Source organism: Battus philenor, unplaced genomic scaffold (genome assembly GCF_028537555.1).
Source record: "Battus philenor isolate CCGP_79_NKW_IND1 unplaced genomic scaffold, ilBatPhil1.0.hap1 SCAF_10, whole genome shotgun sequence".
Lineage (NCBI taxonomy): Eukaryota > Metazoa > Arthropoda > Insecta > Lepidoptera > Papilionidae > Battus > Battus philenor.
The window spans coordinates 9,875,883-9,901,427 of record NW_027181662.1 but is presented as its reverse complement, the minus strand read 5'-3'; the positions used below and the strand labels follow the sequence as shown (position 1 = coordinate 9,901,427).

Sequence of the window (25,545 nt, the reverse complement as noted above, 5' to 3'; positions counted from 1 at the left end):
TACAATACTTTTATAAATTTTAAATAAAACTGGCACAAGTCTTTCGCACTTAATCTATTTTCATAGAAATAACTTAGATAAAAATGTTCTCAAATTAAAAATAAAGTTGTTGTTATAACGCAAGTAACATTGTACATGTATATACATGTTACTTACATTTTACAAATATTTTTTCGTAAAAATTTCTTTTGCTAGGGAATAATACAATTATTATCAGTATTTTTATACAACTATATAACATGATTAAAGATATTACCAAAAATATTTATCTTGCATCTAGTTTTTTTGTAAAACCTTACCAATCGTATTTACTTAAAAGTAAAACAAAAATTATTTTACATTTTAAAACGTATATTAAGGGTTGATGATGGTAGACTGGGACTTAAGGAATCAAAGTTAGGCGGACAGTAATAAAAATAACGATCATATATTTAAAACCGATGTCTATTGTTGCTACTAAAAAGTCGGAGTATTATTAAGTAAAAACCAATTAATAACATATAATAACCGTTAATAATTTGTTAACTGATGGAATAATGATTCGAAACAGCACATAAAGTGCGTCTGGTTCCTCCTGGCGCCACCGCTTCCTGACCCGAGCCGATAACTTTTTACGATTTCCAGTCCTTGTCAGTCATGTAAAACAGGTTTTTCAGTCGTCACGGTAGATACGTCTACAACCTGTAAAGAATTTTTACAAGGACTAAAGGTGATCGCAAGGTCTGAAACTGAACACTTCAGATAAATAAAGTAGGTATACTAAATGAATTAAACTAGAATTTAAAATGAACGTTCTGCTTAGTTTTAATTACATAAAATTGATGATTTCGAGTACTAATAATTATTACGTTTTTAAGACGTATTTTCGTATTTTTTGGTTACTAAACAGACCTACCGAATAGTGAAGACTATTTTTGTATGAATAATTATTTAAGTAATATTTGGTATGATATATAAAATCATAAAAATAGGCCGTTTCTTAACATAAATAAATGTATATTAAAAGTTAAGAATAGCGCCATCTGTAAATATGTGACAGAACTTTTAGAAATAAATGCGTGATGCATGACTGTGCTGCACCAGATTCAGATTTTATAATTCTATTTGCCTCGCTTTTATTTTTTTGTCACAATTCTGGAAGAATATTACATTATTATTTATTTTTCAAACGAATTTTTAGCAAAATCACATTTAGGTAAATTTTATATTTATTAAAAAAATTAAATAAGAAATAATATATGTTCACGGGCCTTGCTTATAATATATTGTTTTAAAAAAATAGAACCTATACCTAAAATTTAAACATAATTTAACGACTTCTTTCTAATCATCAGACCTCCAAAATAAACCATAATTTTCTGTATGAAATGCATTTTCAAAACACTAGTGATAAAAAGTATAGTTACGTAAGTACAATACATCATTGTTTTTTAAGGAGAAAGTTTTAAAAACCTTTCCGGGTTCGAGGTGTCCAGGAAGAATTGGAATTGTAACAAAAAAGAGAAAGTTAGGTGAGTTCAAAAGGACAATATTTATCTAAAGGACCAATGAGGGAGCTGAAAAATGACTTTCTAATTTCTATTTGCAATTGGTGATCTACTTCCTCGTTCATTTGTTCAGTAGCATCTGAGGCTGACTTGTCTATGAATTATATTATAATATTTTGTTTTTAAGCAAATACTTGTACCGCTGTGAAAATAATTATTTTTTTAATATGAAGATTATGTTGTTTGGCAGTGTTGGTGTTGTTAATTTTTAAATCATCGTTATTTTTATCATGAAAGTTGTTTGTGTTTTTAAAACCAGTGTAAGTTTTTTTATGTACTTTAACTCTATATTTATGTCATATATTTAAAAAAAAACATGTGAACATAAGGCTAAGAAGGTAATTTTAATATTATACAGTATAATATAATATTTTATTAACATGTAGTTGTAAGATAGAAGCCGAACTATTCTCTAATTAAATAACAACAAATTCTTATACAAATAATACGTTTCCAACAAGACGTATCCCGGCTCTAGCGATACGAAATGTTCCTGCTGTCCCTACATCGCTGGCAATCAGCCATCGTTGTCCGAGCAAAACGAGCGATAACCCAAATCCGGATCCAGCATCTGTCTAGTTAAGGAGCGAGCGAGATAACTGTAGCGCTTTTAATGCGTCTGCGAGAACACGGTATTGAGCGGCCCGTTGTCATGGCAACAGACAATGGTTTTTGGGTGCATAATATTTTAGGCTGCGTCGAGGCATGGGCAGAGACGCGCGGGGAGGGGAACGAAGGAGCTCTAGAACGACAGCCATCTTTAAATATGTATTTCCAGTGCTAGGGAACTCCTTTGATTCCAGAAGTACATTTTTAAGAATGAAAGCTTAAATTTATAAATATATTGCTTATGAAAGTTAAGTAACTAAAGGAAATTTATAAATGTAAAAATAAAATTACTCTGACTATACTTACTATCATTCACAGAGTGTTTACAAAGTAGCGGATCGCATAAACTGAATCTTCCAATGGACGTTTCTAATATATAAAATTACTTGCTTCATACACGTAGGAGCACGAAAAAATATACCATTACTCACGTACAAAGTAACGTAAACAGAGAACGGAATGATGATAAAATATTAATTTTATTGGGCGTATAAGATAGCTTTATCTGCGGTATACGCCGTGTGGGCACTGGCCACTGCCTTTGAGCGTTTGACGTCCGAAGAGAGCCCTCTCGTAAAGCCTCCGATTAATGGCGTGCCTCCGACCTCTTGGCTCGATTAAGCGATATTCCACAACTTACCTGTCCTTCAGATATTTCAGGCAACATGGCGGAGTTTTAATAAAGCGCTTCCATTTTTTTTGGATTCTTTTTTGATTTCAATTAAAATCCGAATATTCCGTTATCTGATTAATAAATGTAAATATATTTATCTTATCATGTTAAAGATTTCATTTGATTATAATTTAAAAAATCATTATAACCCAAAACTAAGGATGATATTTTGATATTAAGATTAAATGAATTGCAAGCAACACTTATTTTAGATATTTAATCAATTATTTACTATTGTTAAGATTAATAAGTAATAATGTAACGTAAGTAAGTAATCTATAAAAGAGTTCAAGTCTTATTTTAGAAAGCTTATTAGAATAAATAAGATTTTACACGGAAAAGTAAATGCCGTGAACATGTCTCTCTATAGAAATTTTGTAAAAATGTTTAGAAAGCGGTTATAACTAATAATACATATCCTTTTACAGTCTGTGATGACAACGACATACAAGTCGAGTGAATCAGTTACGTTTTTAAAAACAACTGTTTGTGTTTTATCTTTTAACAGTAACAGTGAAAAATAATAAAACTCGAGAGTGACGCGGACGACACGTAAGACATTCGAAATTTAACACGTTGTCAACCCTTCTGTCGATGCGACGTAATATTTGTTCGGAGCAATTTAAACATATTACATAACACATTTAGGCGTATCTCGCGTAGATAGTGAGTCGTAAAATAAAAGCCCGAGTGGAGGGAAAATGCACGGGCGGTGCACTCGAGGGTCGCCTCACGTCGGGCCCACGCCAGACCCACGCCTGATTAAAATGACGATTGTATTATAAGAAATAAAAACATGATTTGGTTAAATTAGACTATAGTTTAGTCTTTTTCTCTCTCCATTTGAAACCGCCGCCAAGTGAGATTTTAATTTATTAGTTATCCTTTGAAAACAAACACCAATTATGTTTTTTGATATTATGCGACTAAGAAGTAATAATATCTTTAGAAGTAAAATTAATGAAAAAAAAAATTAGACTGGTATATAGTTATATAACCGTAATATAGACTGAATGGTTACATATGTTCTGATTTATAAAGGTACTGTATTTGCTCTCAATTAATGTGTAATAAATCTTATCCAAATATAAACGGTTTTAGAAATAGTAAATAAAGTAATGATAGTAAGAAAAAGCGTATTGAAAATTCGGAAATAATTTATAAAATTTGGGAAATTAATTAAAAAATAAACCTATTTCAGTGATCATTTTACACAAGTCAATAGAACAAATTACTGTATATAACTATATTACCATTTTTCGCTCTCCCTTGTAGAGAAGAAACTTTTGGGTGTTTACTACACCACATATAATATTAATGATAAAAACAGTTGTTTAATCAGAGTGTTGTTTATTATGAATTTCAATAGAAACCTTTCGTTCATCCACTGTCAAGTGTACGTCGGGACTAAACTGTCTAGACGGGGGCTTTTGGTTCGATATTCGGTCAAAGGCCCGGACGAAAGGTCATATAGAATTTGAAACGACGACAAACGACATTTGTCAATGCAGTTATTTTCTCTCTGTAATAAATTGAGCAACAGCCTACAGTCGATGCGCTGTTACAGTAACATGCGAATGGTACCAATAAACTGTTAACAGTAAGATACAATAAAAGCTCTTGTTTAAAAAAATAGTTGAGAATATACAACTTTTATAATTTAAAATAAATCTTTACATCACATTTTAAATCGAAGTATTATGGTAATAGAGCAACTCAAATACAATAGACGGCTATCATGCCTTTACTTTCACAGTAACATATACCTTGACTTTTAAATGTTACTTGCGTACATAGCTGTGCATACTGTACATAAGTTATTTGTACCATCACAACGCCTTTACAGTGTTGAGCCCTGTATTTGTAGATACAGAACAAAATCTATGTAGGCGTAATTTATTCAGAGTGGGGAGCGACTGTTCCGTGTACGACCCCGACTTGGGAAATATGTTGGAGATAATATCATTGTAACGGATCAGTTGGAGACACCTGATGCCCGCCATTCTTTTCTCCGAAAGAGGGTTCGCATTCCTTTTCTCTTCTATAATTTTAAAAGATTATGTAAATTGTATTACTGTATGTGAAAAATGGAACACACTTTATATAAATTATATATTGTTTTAGGTTTATTTAGTACAAATTGTTACTTTATACTTGCGTGAATAAGAAAGCAATAATAATATTATATAATAGAAACAAATAATATATTATAAATTATAATTATAAATTATTGTTTTATTTTTATAATAAAACAATAATTTATATAATATTCCAAACATCCAGTTGTGTGTACGGTACAAATTAATTAGTCTAAAAATTAAGAAAATATCAGATATTTCATTAATTTCTTTATAATTTTAACATTTAAAAATATTAAAGATTCGTACGATTTTCAGTTTGTGTTAGTTATAAAAAATATAGTAAGTGTATAAAATCTCTTGGTTACGTAGACCATAATATCAAAATAGTCCACCATCGTAGACTTTAATGAATAAAGTTTTATCCGAATCTTCACGGTTAACGAGGATTGGGTAAAACTAAAAAGTATCCAGTAAATTGTTATCCCCTTTGTAGAGTCCATGAAAAGCCTTTGAGCGCCCGAAGAAAAAATAAACGTTCAGAATTATGGTTTAGTTCATTATTGTAAAACTTTAATGACGATAAATTTCATTATTTCTTAAACTAACCAAGCGTCCTAAACCACATTATTTCTATATTCATGATAATTATTTCAATTAGTTTCCAATCATAGATCTCCGTGATACAGGCCTTGAGCCTGTTTCAAAAATCACTTATAGCGATACAATAATGGCATAATGTTTATCTTACTTTAGAAATAATCTAACGTTATAGTTTTTGAACATTGTGTAGAAATTACTATAATTACTATCCTTCAACGATATATTATATATTATAAATATAATATTATGTTTAAGTTGTTTAAACCTATTATAACAAAAGAGATTTTTAATAATTTAAACGCGCTAGTTAAAACTAATAAATGTTTATTTTTAATTATTATACAGATATATCAAATTATACAATTTTTTAATATTTTTACATTCTTTTGTATAATAAGATAACATTAAATAAAAATTCGTTATTTTATTCTACGCTTTAAAAATTGTTTCAGTTATTGACAAAATTTTCGCGAGCCTATTATGTTTATTTATATTTTTACTAAACTTTGTATAAAATCATGCTTATTAACCATATTGTCCTACATATTTAATAATAACTATTGAAATTTTTTAATGCGTTTATTTGCTTATTGTTAGTTTATTTGCACCAATAAGTTAGTTCTTAGTAATTTCAAAGACATAGATCGATTAATTGCACGTCTGGAGTCACAGTCGACGTGACACATCGCTTGTGTGTGTTGGAGATGCGGCATTCGTAGGCCCCATACTAGGTGAATCGAAGATTAATTAAAGTACCAGGAATTCGCTGGATGCGGGCAGCTCAAGGCTGATCATCATGGTGATTTAGGTGGAATGTCAATGGTTTGGACAGAGCATACATCGGCTGATATGATGATAGTGATAATATAATTTCAGCAACAAAATAAAAAAGACTATAAAAAACGTTATGATTTGGTAGCTTTAGTTCTAACAAACAGCAACACTTAGGTAAATTACTAACAGTAAATTAGAGCCTGTTTCAAAAGTCATTAGGTAATTAGCAATTTGACTTTTCGCTAGTAAACAACGAATGCGTATACAACGCAGTCAACCCTAAATCCACAGAGGAATGGTCCGTAATTATGTTAATCTCAAAATAAAGTTATGCCTCTGCACTTGTAAGGGACGCGGCCCGACCCTCGGCTTATGAAACGTTTCGAGCATTTCCTTCCATAAAGCGGTACCTACCTATACTTAGATACGTCTATCATTCTGTCGTATTTATGTAATGTTTTATCATTTCTCGCCCGTAAACAAGCTGATAGTGCAGTAAATAATTGATTTAATTTTAATATTTTATGCGCGCTATCTCTTTTAGTAATAAATTGACGCGAAGGTATTAAACTAGACTAATTTAATACCATTCCGTAACATGTTGTGAAGAGTTTAAGTGTCTTTATAGATCTACATATTTATAAATTAATCATGAAACGTCAATATGAATAAATATCTTCTTGTTTTTAATTACCATTAAAACCTTTTATAAAATTGTAGTTAGACTAGAACATGACGAGAACAATACTTTAAATATTTTGTTGAAGATACAGACAAATTAAATTTCTGCACAACAAAATTAAATGATAGGTAATTTTTTGCAATTCATATAAAAATATTATAACTGTGTAACCTAAAATGAAATAAACCTTTATATATGCCTTCACTTAAACCTTCCTAATACAAACACAAAGCATTATTAAGATAAAAATTTAAATAATATTTAAAACCACCTAGTTTTTGAACTCATTTTCATTTTCGTTTGTTTGTTCAGTGCGTATTTATTCGATCAAAATACAGTTTGTTCAAAGGTCAAGGAAAAATCGGTCTATTGTTCGTTGAGATTGTCATATCATCTGTTTATATTGCCCCCATTCTAACCTCTGGACATAATGCGTCTAATACATAGATAAATGTACGGTCTGAAATTTGCTTCTTACGGAATACAAGGACGCGTGTACCGAATATGTAAACATACGGTAACAATGTTAGCCTGTGATTTTGTAACGCCAGTCCGTCATCCACCATTTTAAATAATAAATATTTCATTTTAAACTCTTTACATATCATGGCAGCGACTGTACGCCGCAAAAATTATATCGACAGACTCGAGCGGTGCGAATAAAATTCAGTTAATTACCTCTGCTATCTCGAATGCGTATTAAAAGTGAACTTCGCCTTAATTGCCGTTCCTGCAGGGTAATGAGATAATTCCGTAATGTCTGTATCAACGGAGTAAATACTTAATTTTACATACATCGTACAATTTAACTTCTTAGCATCGGTATTTATTTGTGGAGGCTTTTAGGAAAATCAATTTTTGGGTACGTTTTTTTATACATAATCTTTAAAACACCTAAATAACGAACCTTAGAATACAAATTACTAATAACTAGGTACTAAACTTGATTGTGTTATCTGTTTAATGCTTTACTTTTAATTAACATTTGAATACTAAACATGTGCTATCATTAAAACAAAGCACACTACAAAATCCATGAAACCAATGATTTAGAATTCACAAACACATAAAATATTTTTTTGTAAACATTGTTGTATTGCCATAATTTTTATAACAAATTTTAATGATTATATGTAAATTTAGGAGAAAGAATGGTTTTTAAATTATTGAGAAACGACAAGTGCTTTAGGAAATGAAAAGTGCAATTCGCTTACGTGGGCTGTATACTGAGTCAGACAATGCATCCGTTGGTCGGGAAATAACGGTTTTATAAATATGAATAATAAATACTATTAAGAACAAATTTTGTAATACAGACTTAAAAGAAATAAAGGAAAAAAATAAGGAGAAATGTCGTCAAAAAATATATTACATTGTTGTTTGTTTTTATTGATTGATTGTTGTTAACTTCTAAATCCATATATGCATACAAACGAAAGATATACGTGAGCTTTAAAACGTTATTTAAGATTTCATTAGTCATATACATTTTTAAAATTGAAAACTTACATTTATTTGTTTATTTATCAATAATAATTATAATTAACGGCCATGTACGTGCAAAAGGTGGAATGATATCGACTTAAGTAAAGTTTTTATATCTCTTTATGCCTTTAAAATATTTTAATAGCAATTCAACATTAAGATACTTCGTATGGTTGTATTAAATGCGTATTATACACGAATAACATCATCTGAATTTTGTTTTTACGTAATTTTCCGCTGAGACGTGCGTTGTTTGTTGTACAAAAGGTTGCGATCGGCAACGCGGATAAGAGCTATCATCGCAAACGTCGTCTCGTCCCACACGTCGAAATTAGTTGCATTTTCACGGGACGCCCGATGCGGCATCCACGTGTGGGGGCTTCGAGATTGAATCACTTTCAGCCAATAACTAGACAATGTTATGTTTGAACGTACTTGTGTTATTTATGTAAATGTGAGTTTTATAGTGTTGCTTGTGACAATCGCAATGGTATTATCTTTATGATTCTAAATAGGTTCATTGTTAACTATAATTTACACTGCTACAGTAAATTTTCTTTTTGGCAAGATTTTAGTTGGATTTATCGAAGTCACTTTCTCACACTAGTGTTACTGAATGACGCTTTCGGTTAGGTTTGAAATTAAAATTATAATAGATTAACACACTTTCAAATTTAATTTACACAAAGAAATAAATTTCTAAAAATCTTCAATTTTAAGCAATTTATTTGTCAATCGTGTATATATTATATTTTAATATAAATAGTGTTAATGTAAATGCACTTCTTATTTATATTTAGTTATGTATATTCCTTTTTTACTTTGGACTACTTATAAATCTCTTATTACAGTTATATTATATATATTTAAACTTATATACAAATCATGTACAAGCATGTTTATTATGTATATAAAATGTACCGCCAATTGAAAGTTCTTAAGGTTTGTATAAAATACCAGTTGTATTAAATAGTTTATACAATGCAATATGAATACCAGAGTGGCTATGAAATACTTGTTTAATTGATTGTCTAGAGGAAAATAATTAAAAACGAAGAACGCAGCTGTAAACAAGAGTACATAATGTATAAAGGGCAAATATTTGGAACGATTCTTAGAACCGGGGCTCGATTTCATGGCCCCACGTAACCCAATTATTACTATAATTATACAAGACAGTGGAGACGTTCCTTTGATAGTAATTAAAATGATGGAAAGATAACTGGTACAAGGGCATGTCCCTTAGGGACATCATACATACACATAATATTGTTCAGTATTTAAAATTGAGTTTAGTATACGCGGTCTTTTGTTGTACTCAAATATTTATAGAAATAATTATGATTATAATTTAATGTACAATAAAACGTCTTAATTTATAAATTATAATGGAAAGTATTTGTATATAACCTTACCTATATATATATATATATATATACATACACACACATATGTATATATACTATGTATACATATACCATATATTATCTCTAACATAAGTATACATTTTATATAGAGAATGCAATATCTGTTTGAGAACGGACCTATATTCTAGCGTTGTAAACAATATTAACTAAAACACGCTTACAGTAATTCGATAATCTGAGATAGCACGACATTTTCTAGTTTAAAAATTTGCTTCAACGATTTAAAACGACGAACGGCGGCAAGAAAAAGAAGTTTCTAGATATCTTTCATTTTTGTTCACACTGCTAGTCACCGTTTTTAGTTTTTTTTAACAGTTTTAACTAAAGTTTAACGCCATAAATATGAGAAAAACATTTCTCGTAACCGCTTAAACAAAAAAGGTTCCGACATGGAAACTAGAGTAACACTTTCAATTCTAGTAAAATACATAAAAAGTAAAACGCGTTTCTACTTATCGTAAATGTAAGCTATTCCTTAGTCACGGCCTCGATCAAAATCTTCACGGCAATTTTTCCTTAAGCGCCGAATCCGCAGTAAATTCATACCCAAACATAGAAATCCAATATTCCAATGACATAAATGTAGAAGTCCTTAGGTTTTATCCTTTGTCGCTTTGGCACGAGAGAAAGCGAAAATGTTCTTTATAAATTGAAGTAAAATTTAACAGGGAAAAAGGTCAGATGTGAAGAAAATCTATGTTTAATTTTACATTTTAATGTGTTTTTATGTCTTTATCGTGCGTAGGCTGAAATTAAACAGTCGACGAATTATAAAATACTCGCGGACAAATTCAAAACCCGTCGATCCCGTTCAATCTTTGTCCTGTACGCCTGTAAACATTTCATCAATGACGTAAACAGTAAAGAAATATCAACATTGAGATGTTTACAACAAAGTTGAATTTACAACACAAAAAGTAGTTATTTTAGGTTTTTTTGGAATAATACGTGAGTAAAGTCCCGCCGCAGCACGGCCTGATGACAGCGCGACCGCAAGAATCTCGACGTGGAATAATCGCTACACGTTTTATTGGTCGTAATTGTTGTCATAAAATGGTAACAAAGGTTTATTTTTACGTTCGACACGAGAGGCGTGTTTATCATCCTATAGCAGTTGCCCATAAGAAGTGAATCTTACACGACAATTATGGTGGGAATATGGCTTTATAGGTTTTTAATTGTTTTAAAAGCGGTTCGTAGATGTGGATCACTTGGCACGTTTGCAAGTCTCAATGATTTGTGACGGAACACAAATATTTTATGAGTTTTTTTATACTTTCTTATAATCTTAAATTCTTATGATAGATTACTGAAAAAAAATCAGTTTAAGTTTATTTTAACAATTCTTACCCTAATAAGAAATAACAGAAAGAACTATTTACAAGCGTTATATGTACTACTTATTTTTAACATACATTTTCTGTTGAATATACAAAAGCGCAACAAATTTTTATTTTCAATAAATATACACTGAGAAATTTCGTTACATTTTTAACAAAGTAGATATGGACATAAAACGAAAGTAGACTCTGAGGTTGTGAATATTCGTCTTTGATTTCAACTAGTTAGATTTTTAGGATTATTATACTAAAAAAAATCTCTTTATCGCGACCTCTCTTCCAGAAATTTACACAATTGTAATATAATATTTCACATTCGATAATATAAAGACGTGTTTGCATAAACTAGGTGTAAACCTATCCTTTTTATTTACACGAAACATAATAAATAGTAATCGTTAAAACATCATTTCGTGCTCAACGACGTCGAAGTATTACTTTTTAATATTCCACGTAGTTAAATCCATGCAATACAAGGAACGGATGAAGTGAATGTATTGAAATACCTAATAACGGGCGAAGGGAGCCATTTTCGCGATTCCCCGTCTGCAGAGGGCCCGACATTGTTGCGTTTCGACGTAACGCACAGCACGGAATTGAACAGCTCTAATCAAAATTCTATTATGATCCTTCCTTGTACTTTCCAGAACGATCGCTCGAGACTATTAATGACATTGAATAGGTTCCCACTAGGCGTATGCGTGGGCATTCGGTATTTATTAGAACACATGGTAAGGGCACGATCGTAGAAGGCGTAGCCCCGGCTCCGGGCGCCGACTGACTCACACGCAGCGATTGTTCAACAGTAAATGTCGATGGAATCGGTAACTCAAGTATTTTACGACCGACTCCGATAATATACGGGGCGTTGCGTAATTCTACTTTGGCTTCGCCCTAAGCGTACGTAAATGCAAATAATGTACGTTGATGCTTTTAATTTCGTTATAAATTTAATATCGTTATGTACATACCCTTTTTGGTCATATTTCCACTAAACTTCCCATTTTGTATCCCCGTTTTATAATCATCATTTCTACTAGAAATTCACATGGTAATCATATGAAAGTAAATTAATACATATAACAGCAGCTGTATCGATATTTAGACACATTGATATCGCTGTGAAATAAATTTATTATAACATTTGTACTAATCTATAACATGTATAGATCAAGAGACGGCAGACAACCTTCAGAAAAGTCACCTTATATCTCTCGAATTGGGATACGTTGACCCGCGTCTGCGAATTACATCTTATTAAACCAATCTGCCTGATTTGCACTGATTTAAAATACTTTCAACCCGACCTGACCTTCAGTGTAATAAACAGCAAGTTTAATAATGTGACACACGATTATTTAAAAAGCGATAAAGGTAATAACAAATAAAACTAGCGGTAATATATCGCAGGGGATACCCATTGATTTGTTGGAGCTGTTAAAAGATTTCGCTGTAACCGTAAATATTTCTAGCCATTAAATCCATCCCTGTGGACGACTTGACACTTTTTTTCCACTATAAATAATTCTGTGCGGTCGTTAAAAAGAAAGATGAGCTTTAAATGTTCCTGTTTACGGTCAGTAAAATCGTCAGCGCGCTAAGCGGTAGCAACCACCTGCTAAACACGCAGTTACACACCACAGTGTGAATTGTCGTTGAAAATCAAAACTAAATTACAGAATATATTTTTGAATGCGTAATATAATTTTAAAAATAAATTATAGCACATCTGAATCAACGATGTGTGTTACAAATCGATACTTTTACCTCGAAACGTTGGGCATATTGTTTCTCCTTTTCTTCTTTTAGGTTAGATTTAAAAAATAAAGTAGAAGGCAACTAAAATAAATTATGATTTCGCTGGTGTTGAGGATGGAGACCAATACGGAACAGTCACGTGTTTGTAAATCAAAGCGAGGATTTTTGGGAAGTTCAGCCCACCCCTAATCATCATTTCAGATGTTAGATGTCTATTGCTCTACATACGTCTCTTCGACGTTTTCCGATATAATGTCGCAATCTGTCCACTTTACGTGTGGACATTTTACGCTAATCTTGCCGGTCTGTGGTCTCTCTTTAACAATTTAAGACCCCAGTGGGCATAAGTTCTACCCCAGATGTGCCCTAGATTTTTATTTAATTTCCCACGTTATCTCTCGTCTTCCCTAGAATTTTGCGTAGAATATAATTTATCCCATAAGAATAAAATAAATAATAATGTTAAAATATTATTGCGCGATATTTTACTGGAAAAGAAAGAAACTTTTACATAGTTTAAGTTTATTAGGTTTACTTAAAACGAAATCCTTATTTGATTTAAAGCTCGGAGCTTTAATTATTAATGATAAAGTTATATATAAATACCTAATCATATCATTTCAAGGAGCCATTGATAGTTAGCGATTGTTTAATAATCTATTTGACTTTAAAGCTTCTAGAGGTAACTTTTCCAATAAGGTGATACAGATAAAAAGGTCTCCTTTAATTAAAAATCATGAATATTCAACAACCCTGAGAATAATAAATGAAGCGAGTGTTTTAAACAAATCTTTAATAGGTCGTTCACTGTCTAATGGACACTAGACGATACAATAAATAACTTTAATCTATTGAAGTATATCTATTAGCCTATTTATCAAAAACTTTAATGTGGCTACATCAACGAAAGTGATTTTGATAATTTCACTTTGGCGTAGCGTTATTGTGTAAGTGTTATGAAAAAAAAAACAATATTATAAAACATTGTAGACGAAATGTGTAAATTGCGAGGGCTCTTCCAATACAGAAGCATACAGAACGAAATACTGGTAATTATTAAAAGTTCAAACAGCTGTGCTTTCTCAACGCATGTGATAAGACGAGAACTGAAAGGTTCTATTACCAATACCTACACTCGTGCCGATAATGAATGAAACGTGGACTGACAAGAAAAAGTGCAGGTAGGAAGTTAGATGGATGCTATAAATAAATAAACAGCGTAAATAGAAACGGTTGTATCGGCTCTACCTCACAACTAATCGATATCCATCTTCACGTCCCTTTCGTCGCAAATACAACATTTATCCACAAGAAAATAACTCGTAAGGCTACATCATAAAGAATATATTCCTTTGATATCTATCTTGAGAATGTTTGCTCAAGATGTAATACAGAAGCACACATAGTGTAGGAATTGCGTGTACGTGTGTACTTCTAGTTAAAAGTTAAATACCAACATGTCGGACGTTCTTTAATCAAAGTAATGGAAATAGCAAAGTTGTGGGGCCCCGTGTAATTCCACGCACCGCGCTGTTCCAACAGACCCAGTTAAGGAATTGGGAAGGTACAATTAAGAGTTAAGAATATTACTTAAAAATTTATTAACACGAAACTGGATTTAAAAATTCAGTAATAACTTATTCATGGTTTAAATTTGAAACTTAATAATTTTTAACATGATTATGGTAAAATTTAGTATCTGTAAATCGATACCGCGTGATCTTTCGGCCAAAAGGTTGCTTGCGTTGTTTGTATGTATTATGGTTATTTTCTAACCTTACAAAATCTCCACAAAAACAAGAAATAACTTGTAACTTTAATGAATCTAATGTATGTATACTAAATCTATAATGTCTCTAGAAAAAATTATTATCTAGAGATATTTATAATTATTTTATAAGGAATTTTAATTAATTATTATTCTCTAGGTATAAATATGATTATTCTCTACAGTCTCTAACTAAAATTTTAATGAATAAATTAAATTTACAAATAACTCTACATGTACAAATATTTATAACGTATATCTACAAAGCAAAAAAAAATGTAATTGTAAGGAAATTGTAGCGCTTATTTAGACTTGTTAAAGGTAAAATTTGTATTTTCCGCCGCAATGGCTTTTCGGCGGCGAGGAGGGAGTATTATGAGAAAAGTTTGCCCCGGCCGAGCGGTTTCCGTATATAAAATCTCAAAAACTTTTATCTTTTACTTTGATACAGTGCTTTACTTGAAAATTCTTATTTTTTTATTAAACTAAGTAAAATTAAACGACTATTATTGCAGTAACTTAAGTAGATGCCAGCTGCGAAGCCATAACATTTTATAAACTATTTTCAATACACTTTTAAATATTCTCAGAGCACATGAAAACTAAAAATCCTCACGATAATTATTTTGCTAAGTGTTCGTTTTTATATAAAATCAGTTTTGTTTCCAATATAAAGCGGAGCTATTAATGCATGAAAGGGAATTACAATACTTTTACGATCAAATTTTATAGCATTTTTATGTTTTTCCAATTGCCACGGGTTGACAATTCTTATCCTGTAAATTCTAGCGAAATATGTATGTTAAGACACCGAAGCTATTAAAATGCAAATTGAAAGTTAATTTACTATATGTGACTGCGCCTATAGGAGGCCCCAGCGCGTCCCTCCACCGCCAGCCTCGCTTATGTACCGCCCAAACCGGATTTCAATCCTAAATCATTCTTTACACTTTAATACCTATACTAATTAAGTCACATTTATAAAATTACTTCAAAATTATAAAAACATTTATTTTAGGTTTTTAATATAAAAAACAATATTACTCATAAATATTCGATTAAAAACATTAGTTTGGAAAATTAAGAAACGTCTTCTCGTTCAACATCTGTGCTTTGAGATGAATGCCTACAAACAATACGTGTTACAAGTCATGACATACGGCACAGACGAGGACAAAACATGATCCTCACTTCCGGTTTCTTCGGCAAGCTAAGTTGGTTAACAAGCTAACGGAAAAGGCTATGATAGGGATTTCTTGAGATCGGAAAGAAATGAGGAAATAAACAGATGAACAGTAACCGTCATAAAACTGTAGATTGGCATAGTGAAGTGATAGAGGGCTTTGGAATGGAGACCAAAGATCGGCAAGCGCAGTGTGGGACATCCAACCACAACGTAAGCAGACGACCTATTCAAGGTCGTCGGAGAACGCTTGATACAGGCATTATAATGATGATGATGAAAAACAAGAGTAAGAATCTTCTCATAAACGCAATTCCATAACGTCACGTAGCATACTCTGTTATAAGGAAGCAGATTAGGCAATACCCAGATTTATTTAAGCGATCAAAGTCCAATTTTGTACCAAAGGTGCGCGATTCAGTCGAAATTAAATCATTAGCAACACCTGTGCTCCAGCACGGGAGCTTCCTAATTTAATTATTTAGGTACCGACCCGAAATAAGCTCACCGCATGTACATATGTTCTCATATTATATTTTTTGCATAAGGAAACGTATTTTGAAATCGAGAATAAATAAATTTAACGGGGCGGCGAGCCGTTGGGAAGGTATGCGTGCGGTAATATCTCATGCGCAACCTGGTTAATTCCTCCGGGGGTGTAATTCATTACGGACTCGTATAATCGAGCGATTGGTTACACGTGTCGACGCGGCTTTGCCTTTTTATTTATTACACCCCACATTTTTCCGACCCCGGAGTTTTCTTAAAAATATTTATCCAATATACACAATCGGTGCCGCCTCATCATTTATGAAAAATCGTTCCTCTTTACAGAGTCCTCTATAAAAAGCTCATTCCAAATTAAAATTAAGGTCTTGCGTGGCCAAAGAAAAGAAACTCGTATTTTCACGAAAGTTTTTAAACAAAAAGCGCCCATGTTCGGTTTAGTTATAGTAGAAACTCGCTTGTGTGTAGATGGAGTTAAGCCCAAATTTATTAGAGGAGTTGTCAAAATAACTGGTTGCTTTTCAAGATCCATTTGTGCGGTGGGCTATTCTAGCATTGAATTATAGGATGTTAAAAGAACAACAAAACACGTGGATATTTCAGCGTATTAGATAGAGCGTTAATAGGCGCATAAGAACACGCAGGCCGGCTTGCGTAGTGGATTATTAATTACATATCGAGGGACGGCAAACATTTTTTATTTATTATTTTAATTTATTTCTGAGTATATCGATTAGTTTTTTTTTAATTAGGCTCCTAAATTTAATTTCATCCGTTCAAGTTGTCATATAGTTAATATTAAATTTAAAATCTATTAACTACGTTTATATGAAATTGATGATATTACATATAGGAACATATTACTTGCAAGTAATTTCATAACTACGTTTGCGAAATTTATGGTATTTTAAAATTAATTAGTTGTCCATATAAGCACTAAAGAACTTCTTTAAAAACATAAAACATATATCATTGTTTAATCCTAAGATATTAAAAAAATTGCATAAAGTTAATCGATTAATTTGACAAACACAATGAATATGCTGTTAATTTTAAAAAGGTAATACCACGTTAATCATACGTCGCCGGAGACGATAATATATCTAAAGTAATTGTTAATAACAGCTATATGACTTGCGTTTTAATTTCAACTTCAAGCGAGACGACGGAAATCTTTAAATTTCATTTTTATTAAATAGGAACCTCCAAGACGACGTCCCGGCTGAGATACAGCCTATCGGATACATTGCCGGAGAAAAATAAACAAATACGAATCGATAAGCAGCGTTGCGTTATCTGCCGTTCATATCGTACGTATTTTATTTCATTCATAGCATGGTAGGTGTACGTAAACCAAAAAGGATTTATAGGGAAGGAATATACATATTTATCCAATGCTTATATACAAATAACTCCATCGCTGGAGTCCATTAACATCAAGCGTTATTGGGGCCGTATCTCAGACTCGGACCTCTCCGATAACCCCAACGTTCCATTAAAAGAAACCATAAAATTACATTATTATGTGTTAATAATTTCAAGAGAAAGAACGCCATCTTGACTTAGCCGCTTGACAAATGGGAAATTTGTTTTTATACTTTCGGATAAATCTTTTAATTTGAACTCCGTGGTTGGTAATTGAAAACCCAATGCTGTTGGTATTTCTTAGCCGTTAAGCTCAGTCGAAGGTTGACTGTTATCCAATGTAAAGAGAATTTCGTCATACCACTCTTGCGAAGTACCCGTTACGTTCAGAGCTTTCACAACATGATTTCAACTTATAACTTTTTTAATCTCCTGATGCGATGACCCGTTCGCAACTTCTTTAATTACTTACCAAACAATTTTATTTTACTTGCAGGATTAATAATTAACTTTTGTGAATTGGAAATTATGTACACGTAAAAGGCAGTTCAATTAAGCTCAATGCGATGATTACTTATGGAATCATGACGCATTAATTGAACATTTGTAAATTTAATGAGGATTATTGCTTAATCTATTGCTTCTTAAATTGTACATTTTAAAATATTAACAATTCGTAATCACTTCATACAAAAGGCATGACTCGCTGATAGCGTGTGGTTCTGGGAAGTTCTAGACAATATTTTGTGCTAAGAAATCCTCTGCATGATTCTTTATATTTTAACTATGTACGAGACATTCAAACAGAATCAAAATATTTTTGATGATTAGTTTAAAAACTGTTTTCTTTTGCCATAATATTCAAAAAATTACGTAGAATTTCTTGTCAAAATTGAAGAAAAACGATTTGTCAAATTATGACAAGATTGAAAAGGAAATTTACTAATATAGTGACATAATAACATAGCAAAAAAGAAAATGCATATAATAATTAAAAAAAGTATGTAACGTTTTTGTAACTTATTTATTGTCATAAAAATTAGGAAATTTTGATCAAAATTCTAAGTTTTGAGGTTTAGTAGGACTTGTAGGTGTAAAAAATAGTATAACCAGGAACAATAACAGCTGTGCCATTTCATTTCCTGGAAACAGCGAATTGTACATCTATTTTTCTCGAACAATGTGTTAACCGTACGCACTTAGCTGTGTGTAACCTATTTTTTTCAGAAAGAAATAATTCAGAGGAAACTAGTGCGAAACACACGTCGACGGCTCGTTGTTTATCAATGAACAATGGTTTAGAGCACCGGCGCTGAGCTGACGTATGTAGATGAGAGGCTACAACAGTAATCTGGATTACATTAGGCGGCACAGCGCATACCCGCTCATAGATGTCTCGTAAAATTAGTTTCTAACTACTCCCGCATATTACCAGACCAGTTCTGAGAGAACCCATTCCGACGTTAGGGTTGTAGGAATGGATTAAAATAACATAAGATTACGTCTTGACACCTCGTTAGTCGGGGGAGGAGAAACAGGAACGCAAACAAAGCTCAACGCAGCAATGCTCTCAACACAGATATTTTCGGCCAAGCACGATCACCGCCATTTATTTATATCAAATCGATTAAAAAATACGTTATATGCTATTAATTATTTAAATAAGATGTTTGAAACATGTTACGTTGGCTTAAGTGTCTTTAAAGTTCAGAATTTAATGAGATATTTACATTATAAGAAATTATTATTTTAACGTTATACGGGTATCAGTATTAATGCAATGAACGTTGATTTATGCAAGCTTACATCTAAACGAGGCATTTTGCCTGATTTTGGGTTTATAAAGTGGCAATTTCTTTATAATTTTAAGATAATGCGAATTCAGTGGTAGACGGGGGGCAGGTGATCTGGCGGCATCTGTTGGCGGGCGTCGGGACACTGCGCCGAACCTACAGCAGCGAATTAAGCAATCGGGGGCTACTGTCACATAACAGTCAGTGTTTTTAAGAGGATTGCTCATTAGCGTTGAGTTTGCATTTCGGCAGATAAACATCTTTTTCGCGAAAGCGATACGCGGCCTTCAAATCTAACGCAGTGGGTAAGATATTCCCGCCGCGGTCCGTGTTTGCTCGCCAATCAAATGTTACATTTTATGACCGCAGCCCGACAGTAAGTTATAACAACGAGCCCCGGCTCTCCGTTAATGAGACAGCATCGTTTTAGTGTCAAATACTACATGCTACAATACCAGAGGTATTTTTTATACGCAATGTATATAATCATATTTTAATCTTGCTTTTAACGTAATTACTTAATGAAAACAAACTAATTATTTAGTTGAAATTTAATGACTGCTTCTTATTAAAAAACAAATCAAAACTAAAATACTTCTTAAAATTTACACAAATAAATTCTAATTTAAAAAATAGAGGCCAGATATTTAATCTAACCTTTATTAGGTTTGAAATATACATCCTGCTATAAAATTAATTTTATAATGAATTTTAAACGTCAAATTTAATGGAAATGGGGTATTTTACGGCTTTATCAACAAAGTTACGTGAATATATATGCGTTATGGTAATTTTACTGTCATTATACATGATGTATTTGATTTTAGAAAGAATTTGGCTCTTCTCGAGTTAGCATGATTCCATGACACTAGATTATAGCAACTCGATATACAGGGGAATTGATTATATATGTAAAAACTTTTAAGGGGTGAATGTATAACTTATTTGCTGACAATTAATGTATGGTAAACCTTAATTTCAAAATGTTTCAGGAATATTTAATAATGTAGTAACAATATATTAACAAAAGGCTGTTTACTATCTGTCGTCGCAGATTAGGTATTGCTATTATTAGGTATTGGTTATTTGGAGTTTATCAGTGTATCGCATTCCCAAAAAAAAAAAAAAATATATATATATGCCATATTTCAGAACGTGCACATACAGATTGTTTGGATACAGGTGTAAAAACTTTAAACTTTTATGGTACCAATTAAACTATTAATTCAGCTATTTACACAAATAAGCAATCACCCTATGCAATTCGTCTTGTTATGGACAACCTATGAATGTCTTTACGCAAGCTATAAATAATAATACAGATAAAATTTCTTACAGAATAAATTGGTTGTTCATTGAGTATTCTGTTATAAATATTTGTTGACTCATATTTCAACATAAATACGTATCATATAAACAAAACCCACAATTTGTGAAGCGTGTATCTCTTCAGTCACCGCCCATAACTAAAGGTCTATGTGCCGCTATGTACACAGCCTTAAATCAATTGAAACCTGTTGGGTTATTACACTGTAATCGAAAACGATACATTTGACCATTTGAAATACGTTCGAATACGTTCGGAATTACTTAGTTGATATAGTAACCGTTATGTTACTGCTTAACAATTGCTTCAATAACTTGATATTGTCTGCCGATGTGCTTACAGAGACGTAGCTTTATTTAAATTACAAATTTTAATTAAAAACAATCACTGTATATTATGTATTCCATATTTTTATTATTAATTTCATACAAGTTGTCCAAAAGTTTTATACAATTTATATGATATAGAAATATATATTGGTTAGAGGTCTAAAAGTTTTAAAGGAGTAAATGTATTACTCAAGCTCTAAAATGCTTTTTCACCATCCTACATTAAATGATCTCTCTAAAATATATATTATTAATTAATTATTTTTCTATTGAAATGCGATTGGCCAATAACTTTAACAGTCTGCAGCAACAGATGGTAAACAATAATCAATTTTAATATGTAGTAATCCTATAGTCCTATAATAATCCTTTAATATATATATGTGTGTATATATATATATATATATATATATATATATGTATATGTGTGTGTGTTTAACATATTTTTACATAAATGTGGAATGTTATCAAAAAGTTTATGGTAATAATATCAAAATTTTGTTGGTTTGGGGACTTTAATAAATGCTATAAATTAAACAAACGGAACCTAATTCAAGGGTAAAAATTAATAAAAATATTTGTTTAATTAAACAGCATTCTTGTTAAATTAAAATTAATTAGAATGTATTTATCTGGTGTAATTTAATTTATTAAAGGTTATAGACGTGTTAAAAAATTCCTTAACAAATAGGTAATAATTCATGTAAGTCATGTGTCGTTATAAAAAACTATAGGAGCGTGTCTAACGTATTCTGTTGAAGGAAATAAATGCATAGAAAAATTCTTTCTTGTTATAGGAAAGGCGGGCGAGGGCTGCGTCCCACGTCGCCTGCCTACATATTTTATTGAGGCCGCACACCACACCAGGACTCCGGTTTCGGGACCAATCTGCTGATTTGATGAGAATGCTTCTACATAATGAAACACACCCAATTCTCATACAACCGTATTTAAAATTTGCGCGGCCTTTGTAAGTAAAATATTGTTCTATTTACTCTTTTAGGTAAGTGAGTATATTGTAAATAAAAACTCGCCACGGTAATTCATCGATTGATATAGCAACCATTTGTTACAAAATCATAATATTTTCCATATTAAATTTTGCTATCATGCACTAATTACGTTTTTTAGGCGAAATTAAAAAAATTATAGCATATACGAGTTTTTTTTTATTTACAACTACAATTAATTGAATTTAAATTAATATATCTAAGAACTCTATTAAAATATTATTAATACAATAATTTTAATTTATTAAATTCATTGCCATTGTTTCATTGTATTTATTTGATAAAATAAATTAATTGTAATAAAATTGAGACATATCAGAAGACATGTTCGAGAGTCGTAACCCCGTGTGCAGCTGTACATCCCTGTACTTTACGGCGTATCAGTCGGTGCGGTATTCCCAAACTGCACTTCAGAGCTCCCGACCGCCACCTACAATATACAAGGAATATATATGCAATATATATGTTTGAATATATCATTCAGAGGCTTCTAAACAACATTTATTAGCGAATTAAACACAAATTGTCACAATGCAGAAACAAATTGTTATATTATGTACCCATAACTTACTTTTTACTTGATTGCGGGTCTCTTTACTTTGAAATCGAAGAGGTAATCTCTCTGTAATACCTATACCTTTCGCCAAAAATAAATTAGTCTGTTTGTATATCAACCATCCTGTTTAAAAGGGTTGTTCCGAATTTATTCACGGCTAGCAAGACAGTCTACTTTTTACTTAAATCAAAGTCACCTTTGCTATTCCACGAATTACAAAGGAAAAAAACTGTTTTAGCGCTTAGGTTTAACCTCTTAATTAGTTACTAAACTGCAGGATTTCTATGAAAATCTTTTCGAGAATCTTTGCTTTGGCTGTAGTGCCAATATTTCACAGTAATCGAAATCTGAAAAAGTTTTGTCTTAAAATTTTGATCCACTTTTTTGATAACAGCCAAAGAACATTATTACAAAATAACTAAGTATTTTTCGGTTAGAGCTTGTATATGAACTATAATTTTATAACAATTATCATCTGTCTCATAATTTTAAGCACAATGAGAATACACACTTTATGTATTGGTATGTGTCGATTTAACTAAATTGTACCAAAAACTCCGAAAAACCAACAGTAAGTTAGTATAAAAAATAAACCAATAGTTAATCTTTTTTTTTAATTTTTTAAACCTAATTTATTTGGCACAGATATCACATACACACATACAGACTGTTATGTACAAGATAACGCGGCAGAAATATTATTAAAAAAAATATAATTCGTTTGCTCTTGAGACTCGAATGCGGCTACACTTGATAAATGGGTCCTGTTGGCAACTGTGCCAAATATACCCTTCAATTGCCCCTCGTGTCCTCACTTTGTCATATTTTCTCTCTTTTATTTCAGGAGCCTGGATTGGGGGCACACATCGGCAACAACATTTTCGTAGTAAAAATGTCGACGGATATCCTCAAATAATAAAAAAGGAATACACGTAAAGAAAACTTGTGAAATTTATTTATGCAAACATCAAATTAAAACTTGTACAAAAATAATTATTTAAATTATTACAACGTTAAGACATTTTGTAAAGAAGTTCACAAATATATTTGAACAAGTGAGGTTATTGCCAAAAATGTATATTAATATCGTTGCCGATATTGTACTTAAAATATTGTAAATAATTTTAATATGTATTCCAATCACCCCGTTAAAGTGATTACTTTATTTTATTTTTGTTTTTATTGGAAATCGCTCGAATAATAACTTTTGTTAGTACGGTGTGCATAGATAGATAGTAAACAATAATAAATTTTAATTTTTAGCCATCAGAATTTGGAAAACGCTTTTTCCTTCTATATCATGATAACGTTATTTGCTATTTCTGAAACCTTTGATTTGTAGATAGGATGTAACATACACTAGTTGACAAAACGAGGTTTACATTTACTACCATATAGCTTTATACTTAAAACCGATCACCCTGTATAAACTCAGCGGAATTTGATGCTACGGCGGCGGTCGAGTGAAGTGGTGTATGTCAATAGTTATCGCCATCGGCAGCACGTTTACCAACGCGCATGCTCAGTGAAAGCACCTTGAGCTCTTAAAAAGATCTTAAGAAATCTTGGAGTAAACTCTTAAGTAAGTAAAATTCGTAATTATATGCATTAACAAAACAACATTACAAGTCTAAATTCATAAAATTAGTAACTCTTTTGTGGGCAACTTCGTACGGTATTACAACACACATGTAAGTGTCTCAGAGTAATGTAATAAATTTAAATTATTTAAACAAAAACTTGCTAAAATTTTCAATTATAGTTTTAAGAATTTTTAAATGATAATAAAGCTTTACTATTGAATTAAAGACATTGTGAAAATTAAAGTCGCCGGAAGATGGCCATATCAGGCCATTTCCTACCGGTATTTTTCAAAATCTATATATTATGGATTAGACCAATAAAAATGTTTTGAGTTTTTTATTATTACTTTTGGTTACATTTTTTTTTAATTTTATATACATATTTTTTTCCCTCCCCAAATCCCTTACTGAAAATCAGCTGCAGTACGGGTTAAGCTATATTTGAAGTACGTAGCTGAGTAAAAGTTCTCATTATTGATACTTTTACTTTTTATAATACCTTGCTTGTTACAATTGTAATAATTTTAGTAAATAGATGCATAATTTACTTGTAATAATTGTAAGTCAACAATAACATTTTTCTTTCTCTTTTATTTCTCTCTTTTTAGTTTGTTGTGGGCTCCCCTTGGTTGAAATATACTATTATAGAGAAGCTTAACTGGATTTTAGTTTCAATCTAATTGTGATCTTCTGGTTCTCTTTTTTTGATATACATAAGTTTTACTGTGTAGATATAAATAGACAAAAATGTTCATAAATTGATACATACATTATATTTATAACTAAAAGACTAACTAAGTCGCAAGTATGAAAATAAACAAATTTAATGTAAGTTTTATTGTATCTATAAAAAATAATGGTAGCTATAACTTATTATGTACAATTAATATATAAAATGGGACAAAATAATGTAAATTAGATAAAGTAGCAGTAGAAGTATAGTTGCGGGTTAGATTTCTGGCGTTCAATGTTATATAATTCTTACGTAGTGCATTAATTATATAGGTACGTCATTGCTTACGAATAAGTCCTGAGTATGAGCAGCAGCGTTCGCTGGGTTCCATAATACCACATTGCGGTCGCCAATCCGCTTGCTAAGAGAGACAAATACGGTTTATACTGTATAGATATCTTTGGGGAAAGTCTAT

General features: G+C 31.4%; 1 protein-coding gene and 1 long non-coding RNA gene across 7 annotated transcripts in view; one reads left to right on the top strand and one right to left on the bottom strand.

Annotated features, from left to right (window-relative positions):
• Positions 1-25,545, bottom strand: part of LOC137925467 (homeobox protein abdominal-A homolog) — a 190,065-nt gene that overhangs the window by 102,894 nt on the left and 61,626 nt on the right. For 4 of the 6 annotated variants that reach the window (XR_011107669.1, XR_011107671.1, XR_011107673.1 and 1 more), the window contains one exon: positions 22,520-22,688. The exons of the other annotated variants lie outside the window; for them this stretch is intronic. The gene's annotated coding sequence lies outside the window, so the exon portion shown is untranslated. Of the gene's footprint in view, positions 1-22,519; positions 22,689-25,545 lie in introns of those variants that run through there. 6 annotated transcript variants of the gene reach the window in all.
• On the top strand, positions 1,632-23,886 carry LOC137925517 (uncharacterized). Its single transcript, XR_011107674.1, has 3 exons — positions 1,632-1,807; positions 22,046-22,218; positions 23,659-23,886. It is a non-coding gene; the product is annotated as an uncharacterized lncRNA (long non-coding RNA).